This window comes from Phragmites australis, chromosome 2 (assembly GCF_958298935.1).
Source record: "Phragmites australis chromosome 2, lpPhrAust1.1, whole genome shotgun sequence".
Taxonomy (NCBI): domain Eukaryota; kingdom Viridiplantae; phylum Streptophyta; class Magnoliopsida; order Poales; family Poaceae; genus Phragmites; species Phragmites australis.
Genome location: NC_084922.1, coordinates 37271333 through 37281606, shown reverse-complemented (window position 1 = coordinate 37281606; position 10274 = coordinate 37271333). Strand labels below are relative to the sequence as shown.

The 10274-nt window shown below is 56.5% G+C and overlaps 1 long non-coding RNA gene across 1 annotated transcript; it reads left to right on the top strand.

Moving 5' to 3' along the window:
• Positions 1-9212: 9212 nt before the first annotated feature.
• Positions 9213-9894, top strand: LOC133910071 (uncharacterized). The gene is made up of 2 exons (XR_009908481.1): positions 9213-9518; positions 9605-9894. It is a non-coding gene; the product is annotated as an uncharacterized LOC133910071 (long non-coding RNA).
• Positions 9895-10274: the final 380 nt, after the last annotated feature.

Below are 10274 nucleotides of genomic sequence, written 5' to 3'. Positions count from 1 at the left end.
CACTTCCAGTAACGGAACGCCGCCCCACGACCAAGAGGTTTTTCCCGCCCAAGGGGATCAGGGCGCTGGGCCCATCAGCGCCGCCGCTGCCGGCGTACTCTCCGACCCCCAGCAGATGGTCGGGGCCCCGGCCGCTAGGTCCGCCTCTGGATCACCTCGAGACCCTACCCCGGGCAGGTTCTTTCAGGTTGGCTACGGAGGAAGGGCAGCCACTCCCGAATCCGTGGAACATCGAGCATCTTCGACGCTTCTACCCGTAGACGGTCAAGCTCGCGGTTCAGGTTGATAAGGCCGGGGGCTTCTCCCCGCCCGAGCAGTCTGGAGGCTTCGCCCCGTGTGGTAAATTGCTGTCACGCAACCTTGTAAATATCGTACATTCAGTATTTTAATAAGCAATCACTATGTCAAATTATATCTCTGGATTCCCTATGTTTAATCTGTCTGGTGAGGTGCTCGGTTGTGCGAGAAAAAGTTCGCTCTCTCATTTTTTCCCGTTGACAAAAGAATCCCAATCGGTATACATGCGAGCAGTCGCCGCTGACTTACGTCCGACATGGTAGGCTGTGGTGTTCGGTGTCGTGACGGGCTCCCGGGCACTAACCGAGTTTCGGGGCGCTCTGAGTAATCCCATCACTCGAGCTGCTCGAGTAGGCCGGAGCTCAGGCCCTCGGAGCGAGCTGTCGGTACTCGGTCTGGCCTGTCATACCCGGGCGCCACCGAACCATAGGACCTCTAGGTTATGCCTCTGTCCGCCTTTGTCTGCCGGTTCGGGTATTCGAGAGGTCTCGGGTCGAAAAAACGAGAGCAGTCTATGGCAAGTACCGCACTAACAGAGCGCACCAGACAAAGAAATTCTATATTCTCTCTCTTAAGTCACAGGTCGGCAATCACAAGCAGTTCGGCCGCGAGGGCTTCAATGCCCCGGTCTCTGGTCGGCCCCAAGGGTCTTCGGGTGGTCCTACCGCCTAGGCTTGGGTGGTCGAGATCACCCGACCCTAGGAGCCTCGTATGACTCTGGGCGCTCGGGCGCTCCATTGAAAGGATCAAGTCCCCGGGCCCCCGAGCTCGGAATCAACCCCTTCTGGGTCGGCTGGCCGGAAGGCCGACGGCTGTCCGGTGAGTGGTTATGTTCAGACAAGTCTGCTTTCAGTAAATTTATGTTCCCGAGTCATTCTCGGGGGCTCTTGCGCTTTAATCTGCTCGGTGAGGTGGTCTCTTGGCACGCAAAAACCCTGCCGCGTGTCGGCCTTTTTCCAGAACGACAGAGCGGTTCGTAGAAAGGAGTACCGTGCGTGCGGTAACGTCTGACCGAAGCCCTTCGTGGTGGTCGTGGTGTTCGGTCCGCTCTTAAGGACCCCGAGCACTACCGGGTCCTCAGGTGCCCTGGGTAATCCTATCACTCGAGCTGCTCGAGTAGTCCGGAGCTCAGGCCTTGGGGGCAGGCTGTCAGTGCTCGGTCCGGCCCTTTTTTGAGCCCGGGCACCACCGGACCGCGAGGACTCTTGGTCACATTCTCGCTCACACGCGTCTCCCTTCTACCGGCTGAGTGGTCGCAAAGTGAAAAGGTGTCCGCTGGGCACGGCGTGTTCCGGGCAGGGCCGTTCCATCTCCCGAGCAGCGGAGTCTGTGTCTTTGTTTCTTAAACTAGGCAGTACGGACTCGCGAGAGCTTAAAGGCTGGCTGCGCCAGCGCCAGCAACCAGAACAACTTCATTTCTCGGGGATGGGAAGGTCGGGAGCGGCCCGACTGAGTACTCCTCGGGACTTCCAGGCGGAGCGCCAGAGGAAACATCAAGCATACAGAGAAATTGGAGTTGCGAGCCCAAGGAAAAGCTGCCATTATATTCACAAGACATAGACAAAGCATTTTTCTAAGGGTTCACTCCTAATATTCACTCCTGCATCTACAACAAAAGAAAAAAGGGCGCCGAAGGCCTAGTCAGCGGCAGAGGCGTCGGCTGAGTCCTCTGAGTCGTCCCCGGGGGCTGGCGGTGGCGGCACCTCTCGCCTGAAGCCGGCCGCCACCGCAGAGGCGGTACTCCTAACCGCTGCTCGGGCGACCTCCTCCTCAGCCTCGACCACTCCCTCCCGCGCCGGCTCCAATGGGAAGTCCGGGTCCCTGCTTCGGTAGCAGGCCAGGACATGCTCGGCCACGGCTTGGGCCAAGCCGCGTCCCTCCCGGGCGGCAAGTTCCTGAACTGCCCAGGGCAGGGTCTCGAGGCGCTCGCAGACCTGCTGCAGCTCCAACACTTGTCGTGCGGGGCCGTCGCCCTTCGTGTCGCCGACAAGCCGCCCAAGACCACCTTTCTCCATGGCCCGTCGCATCCGCCGGAGTATATCCTCCAGCATCTGCACGAGGTTGACCCGCGAAACAAAGGCTGCCTCGAGCTTCTCCCTGGCAGCCCGCAGCTGTGCCTCGAGTCCCTGGTCCTCGGCCGGACCGGAAGAACCGCCAGCTGCGGCGGGGACGGCATCCTGCTTCGCCTTAGCCACCACCTCGGACAGGGCTTGTTCACGGGCGGTCAGTTCCGCCTCGTGTTTCGCATTCTCTTCCGCCCTGATAGCCGCGGTGGCCGCCGCGGCAGCGGCTTCGCCCTCCCGGCGACTCAGCTCGCCCTCTCGGCGATTCAGTTCGCCTTCCCGGCGACTCAGCTCATTCTCCCGCCGGGCCAGCACCTCCTCCTGCTGGACCACCGAATCCTCCCGGGCTCCGAGATCAGACGCTAATAGCTCGTTATCCACTTCCCGGATGGAGACGTCCTCTTCCCAGCGCTTGACTTCTCCTCTGATCTTCTGGAGGTCGTCTTCCCAGCGCTGGAGGTCGGCGCGCGTCGTCTCGACCGCGCCCTCTCGGCGGGCCAGCTCGGCCTGCCGCTCCTCTGCAAGCCGTTCCCGGGCCGTGACTGCCGCCTCCCTCACCTGCGCCTGCCCCATCCTGGCAAGGGCCTCGGCCGCCTGCTGCCTCGACGCCTCAGCCAGGCGGGCGGCGTCTTCTCGTTCCCGCGCGGCCTCTGCCCGCGCGGTCCTCAGGCCTTCTCGTTCCCGCGCGGCTTCCGCACGGATGTCCTCCAGGAGCTTCTGCTCCCGCGCGGCTGCCGCACGGGCCTCCTCTCGGGCGCCCGCCAGCTGCGCCTTCTCCAGTACCATGCGGGCGTGCTCGGCCTCGAGCTCCCCCTCCTTGGCCTCCACCGCCGCGCCCAACTGCCCGACTGCGGCTCGGACGCCTTCAATGGCGGCCAAGAGGGGATCGGCAGGCCGGCAAGGCACTGCGAGCGCCGGTGGGTCCCAGGCTTCTCCGCCGGATGCCTCCAGGGGGGCCGAGCTCTCCACAGGGCCCTGTGCCGCCATCCGCCCCGGGCTCTGCCTGCCCGGGGTAGGCTCCTCCGGAGCCAAGGCCTCGGACGGCAGCTGCGTTCCCGCATCAGCCGCCTTGCCCACCGGCCCCGGCGAGGCATCCGCCTCCGCCGTTCTCCGCCCCGAGCTCTCCGCGCCCGGGGTAGGCTCCGCCGGCGCCCTTCCGGTAGTCGCCGCCACCGCCTCTCTCCCTATGGCCGCCACGTCGATTGGCGCCTCCACGTCGATTGGCGCCTCCGCCGTTCCTACACTGGCCTCCGCTGGCGCAGCGGGCAGGTTCGGCTCTGGCCTTGGCGCCTGCTCCCTCTCCGTCGCCGCAACGCCTGCGGCCGGCCTACGGGAGACAAGTAAAAGTTGTCAAAACTTAGTTCGGGCCGAAAGGACCCATGGAAAAGCAAGAAAAATGACTCACCGATACCGCCATTTGGCCGCTGGGAGCCTAATGTCCGGGTCCGGTGCCGTCGGTCCGGACCCCTCCCGCCGCCTCTTCCGCTGAGGGCTCGGCTGGGCCACCGCGCGGGCCTCGGGTGCCGCCGCACGAGTCTCGGTCTCCGCCGCGCAGGTCGCAGGCGTCGGCGCGGGCCCCATCCGCACCAGGCGCGGCTCCAGCACCGGAAACGCCGCCGCTGCCGTCGGCGACGGCGGAGACTCCGGCAGCAGGATCAAGGCCCGGGGTCGTTTTCCCCGGTCTCCCGGCGTCAACTCTTCAGCAGCTTCAGGGGCGCCCTCTTCTCTGGCGCGGCGGCTACTGCTTGTGGCGGCCCCGTCGCCAGCCTGCGCCGAGCTGCCAACAACCTCCTCACCCAGGAGTTCTTCCAGCCCGGGGAGCTCAGAGGCCTCGGGACTCCGGCTTCTTGGCCGGTCCACGGGCCCTTGGGCGTCAAACTCCGGCAGCCGCCTCATGATAGCCACCCGGTCGGGATGGGCGCAGAGCGCCATCTCCGGCCACGGGAGCTCCGCCCGGCTCATGTCCTCCCACCCGGTGATCACTCGGGTCATCCCTCGCAGCTCCGCCTGCCCCAGATCCCAACTCGCGCCGATCTGGGTCCTAGTGATGTCCTCCGGCCCGGTATAGAACCAGCTTGGTCGGGCCCGCTCCCGCAAGGGCGCCAGTCGTCGACGCAGGAAGTCCACGACCACCATGACAGAGGTCAGCCCGGACTCGCGCAGCTCCAAGATGCGCTCCAGCACCGGCTTTAGCCTCGCATCTTCTGGCGGCGGCGCCTCCCACGTCGATCGCCGAGGTTCCGCCGCCTTCTCTGGCAGTTCGAGCCGCTCGTGGGGGTCGATGTCGACGAAGAACCAGTCCCGTCGCCATTCCTCCCATTTGCTGCGCACCACCTGGGGAATATAATGGTCCCCCAGGCCTTCCCGGAGCCGAAGGTTGCAGCACCCCGCGGCGTCCGCCGTGGAGTGCCCCCTCTTCTTCCCCACCGGCCGAAGGACGAAGAAGTGGCGAAGCAGCGTCGCCGACGGCATCACCCCCACGAACATTTCGCAGAGATGTGCGAAGACCGCCAACGCCACGACGGAATTGGGGCTTAAGTGCGCCATTTGGATGCCGTACGTCTCCAGCACTTGCAGGAAGAAGGCGGAGAACGGCGGCACTAGCCCCGCCGCCACGAAGGAGGTGAAGAGGACGATTCGTCCAGGAACGGTCGTCGTCGGCGTCAGAGTCGCCGGCCTCACCACCACAGCACCCTCCTGACCTTCCGGCACCAGCAGCTTCTTGATTTTATCCGCCGCCTCCTCATTCCTCAGGCGAGATTCCGGCAAGATGCTGTCCGGAGTCCTATCCCGGCGTCCTCCTCCAACCCTCGTCATCTCAGCGGAGTGGAAGGCGTTTTTTGGTGGTGAAGAGAGAGAGAAGGAAGAACGCTCCGGTCGCCTGGGAATTTCCTAGGGGCTTCGAAGCGCAAAGGAAGCAGGAGCACGGGTGCGAGAGAGCGTGAAAAAGGGGAACGGACCGATCCATTCCCCCTTTTATATCTCAAAATTCAAAAACTGCCGCCCCGGACGGATCGCTCGGCGAAGCGTCGCCTCGGTCGACGCAACTGTCAGGCGAATCTCCCGCCGATCGCGCGATGTCAGCGGTTGCCAGGCGTATTTTCCTCGATCTGCGCGGCGACCGCGCGGGCCGCCCGTATGATTATCGTGCCCCTCGGAAGTTGTATGGGCACGCGACCACTCATTTTCCCGTTGGGGCATACTTGATGTCTAAAATCCGCAGGGGCCACCTCTCGAAAGCTTGCCACATGGCGTCCGGCCAGCCTTGGCCTCGGTCGCGACGAAGGGCCCATTCGCAGTCTCCGTCCCATCGACTGCCAGCGGGCCCGGGGGCTACTGTCGGTGTATTTAGAACCAGGGGTCCCTAAGTCCCGAGGCCAGACCGGCCGTCCACCACATATCACCACCCTGCAAGATAGGTAGAAACAGAGTGCTCGGGAGAGAGTGCTCGGGGCTGCACGTGGCAGCCCCCGAGGACTCGGTGCCCCGAAGGTCCCGCTGAAGTGTTCGGGAGAGAGTGCTCGGGGCTGCACGTGGCAGCCCCCGAGGACTCGGTGCCCCGAAGGTCCCGCTGAAGTGCTCGGGAGAGAGTGCTCGGGGCTGCACGTGGCAGCCCCCGAGGACTCGGTGCCCCGAAGGTCCCGCTGAAGTGCTCGGGAGAGAGTGCTCGGGGCTGCACGTGGCAGCCCCCGAAGACTCGGTGCCCCGAAGGTCCCGCTGAAGTGCTCGGGAGAGAGTGCTCGGGGCTGCACGTGGCAGCCCCCGAGGACTCGGTGCCCCGAAGGTCCCGCTGAAGTGCTCGGGAGAGAGTGCTCGGGGCTACACGTGGCAGCCCCCGAGGACTCGGTGCCCCGAAGGTCCCGCTGAAGTGCTCGGGAGAGAGTGCTCGGGGCTGCACGTGGCAGCCCCCGAGGACTCGGTGCCCCGAAGGTCCCGCTGAAGTGCTCGGGAGAGAGTGCTCGGGGCTGCACGTGGCAGCCCCCGAGGACTCGGTCCCCCGAAGGTTCGCGCAAGCTCGTTCAAAGACTCGAAGGGCCCCGTCGTCAGGGTGTCATCCAGTCAAGGGCCCGATGCCGCATTTAATAGGCGCGCGTGGCCTGACATTCTGACATCCTGACATTCTCGGCTGCCCACGCCCCAGTGTCAGACCCTGCCATGCAATGGCAGGGGGGCGTGGGTCCATTAAATGCACGGGTCCCGTCCCGTTTTCGCCTGCGCGCCTCGGGATAACGTCGCCAGAATCGAAGCGCTCGGCCTGCCACCCTGCCCTGGCAGGAGAACAAGACAGGGTGAGCGCACCGGGCACCTCTGAGGCTGTCCGGTGGGCCCTTTTCAGAGCACCCCGAAGCTTCCGCAGCGGCTGGTGGTCGAATGCACGCCGCCTTCCTCCACCGCCCCTGTCACTTCGCCAAAATGAAATGATTACGCCTTTCTCCGTGGCACCTGGGCATTCGCGTCCCCTCTTTCCCATTCAGGATATGTCGAGGTCGGCGCATCTATAAAAGGAAAGGATGGAGGACACCGAAAAGAGGAGGAGAAAAAAGGGAGAGGAGAGTCAGTCGAAGAACAAGAAAACAACAGCCCCCGATCGCAAGACGATCAAGAGACCAGCTAGCTAGAACATAAGAGCCTCCAGCTCTCCTTGGAGAACCAGATATATCCTTGAAGGATCCCCTTCAAGGATAGATATAACACTCATACAGGAGTAGGGTGTTACGCCCCCGCGCGGCCCGAACCTGTTCAAAAACCCGGTGTACCCGCAAGCCAGCGCATTTACTTCCGTTCCCGCTTTTTTTCCCGTACAAGCTTTTCTAGGATCATCCCCCCGGCCGAATCTCTAAAGAGGGGTCTCTCGGGATCCCTGCGACAGGAGTTCACTCTCCGACAGCCGGGGATAAGTTTCACATGACAAATGATTCGCAGTTAACTCAAACATTCTCCTGAATGTATCAGACGGAAATAAAGTTATGCATTTACACTTTAGGCATAACAAAGTATATAGCTTGCACATTATGAAACGGCCCAAATGTGAATCAATTGCAATAGCAGGCAGCTGCTTCACAAGAATAAATAGTGAGAGCGGAGCCACTGGTCAAGTCAAAAGGAAAAATCAAGAGCTCCAACTCAAGAGCAACTGCTGCATTAGAACAGCCAATATGGCACCGATGGAGATATTAAGTGCATTGACAATATCGTTATTCAGCTGCATAGAGCAACTTCTCCATTAGTTCGTGAGAAATTTTTCCATGAACTATACAAACCGAATGCTTAATAACATGAAGAATAAGAAACAGTGAGGCTCTGGGTAAGGGTCTGCTGTTCTTGCAACAGAAAGAATTTCATCAGGAAAAACAGATCAAATGATCTTCTCATATTAGAGTTGATCAATGGGAACAGCATTTTCCGGGTAGCTGTTAGGGGATAAAATAGGAAAAATAATATTGATAACTGGATATTTGTGGTATATATTTAGTCTACAATCAGTATGCAGTATGCAAGCCTAGAGGGATCAAGAGTGCGTTGGGAGTTATTTTCTTACGTCATATGCATAGCTTTTTCTCACAATGAAATGTGGATACTAAATTGATGACTTCTGCAATGCAAACTGTCAATAAAATGCATCGGTGTTACTAAACATCTGAAAGTTATATGAAAATTAACAGATGAAATTATATAATGGCCTTTGCATTTATGCCATATCAATATTGGATTATACAAACAAATGATCTAGGATTATATAATCGGTTGCATTATGCTATATGCTTAGAATGTCGTTAACTCATTTATGCTGAAAATTATCTTGGAGTAAACAATCAAGAAGCAAATAAGATGGTTGTCCTGACTCCTGATAGTAGCGAATGTAAATTTGATTTTTTCGGACTTATCATCTAACCTAGGTACAGCTAATTTGGTGATGCAAACAACAGATGTGGTTAGCACTTAAAAAAGAAAAATAAAATAGGAAACATGGAAAATGAAGAAACGGATTAACTGGGCGAAGTTCACACAGGCTTTGTTGATGAAGCATCGGTATTTTGTCAGGTAAAAGTGCAAACTCACCCATTCAAAACCTTCGTTATCTTGTAATGTCGCCCCAATACTCTCACCATAATTAGCAATCTGGGATGCAAGAACGCATACCGCTCCCTGGGGTACATCCAACTGTGACAAAACACAGGACTTTTTCTTCAGTAATCATGTACCAATAGTACAGTCCAAGGTAAAAAGTATAAAAGTATAAAATTCACTAATAGTACAGTCCAAGGTAACTTGCATGAGAAACAGTTTGTGTGGCTTATTGTCAGTATGTTTGGCTGTGAATTTTCAGCCACATCACCACCTAAGCTTATAAGGGTGTCTCTAATAATTCATGTCGGTTAACTGTAATTATGTACATATGGTATTTTTTTATCTGGAGGAGAGTTAATGTAAAAAGAGAACAAAACTAACTACTAATATGTAAGTCAGTCTATGCATTTCAAGACGTATACACTTTTAATACACTATTACATATGGATTCAACACATATAGACTTTTAATACTCTATTACATATAGAACTATATTAAATTAAGTGAAAATTATATAGCTAGTTCATGGAAAGAATTATCTATTATGTTATTTATAGATGACGTGTAATTTTTATAGTCAGTGGTTGACTAAATTATTGGACATCAAGCAGAACATAAAAGAAGCCGATAGTTAATGCGTAAAATTTCTTTCATCTGCAGTTGTATCACAGAAAACATACAAGTATAGCAAAAAGTCGGGTCTCGTCGCCAGCGCCATTGTGGTGCCAAATTGAGCCCTCTTTGGCAGCCCAACTTCAGCCCATCAGCCCAGTTCATCACGCGCACGCACCGTGCTAAGCCATCCTCTAACCCTAGGGTACCCCTAACCCTGCCGCCATGCGCACGACACAGCCGTGAACCGCCGCCTCCTCCTCCAAGCAATCAAGCATGGCGGCTCCTCCCTTTCCTCCCTAGTCCTCATGGAGTGCCCACGCGTTTGTTCTTTTCGCCTAAATCTTGCTTGCTTTTTCTTGCTTCCATAGAGGGGATCTGTTGCTTCATGCTGCCAAGTGATGCTGGGATTATTGCGCAAGGGCTTTGAGCAATTCGTGGCTAGTTTCCGCCTAGTGCGATGAAATCACAACGCATGTAGTATCCCTTCTGATGGCAGCAGTTGCTTTTCACCCCTGGACCCGTATCCTTTCCCCTTATGGTTCTTTTTTTTTCCGAAACAGGAAGTTTTCCGCCCTCTGGTTCTGCGAGGAGATATGCAAGAAAGCAAGTACCTTGCGCCGTTCACTTCTGTTTGGTTTTTCTTTTCTTCCAAAGCTCTGATATTACAAAAAAAATTCTCCCAAAACTATTTTGATCGAAAAGCGTCTCCTTTTTTTCTCATTGCGGAGTTAGCGATTCTTTTTTCATTTCCAAGTGATGGTGGGATTACTGCGCAAGGGCTTTGAGCAATTCGTGGGCACTTGTGTCCAACGCGGTGATATGAACTACATGACATCCCTTCTGATGGCAATTTGTTTCAGAAATTAGCTGAGTACATAACCAATTTTCTATCTATGGTTTGCAACTTGTTTTGTGTCAGATCATTACCAGCACGAGGAGTTCGTTTTTTTTGGCTTTTTTTGACAATTTAATGTGATTCTCAAGTCAGTAACATTCAAACGTAGAACCAAACTATCACCACTGCTTGATCAGATCAGCAGATGCACCGGTAGCATTTAGGGGGAGGGGTGTGATTGGTTGCACAAAGGAATGGATGTCGGTTCGGCAGTTCAGTATAATCTCAAGTGTTTGTTTATTTACATGTTTTGTTTTAATCTAACTCGAAGATGTAAATGTATGCTTGGAGTTGTATTGTTCATGCAGATAGACTCATTTGTTAGTATTATTATA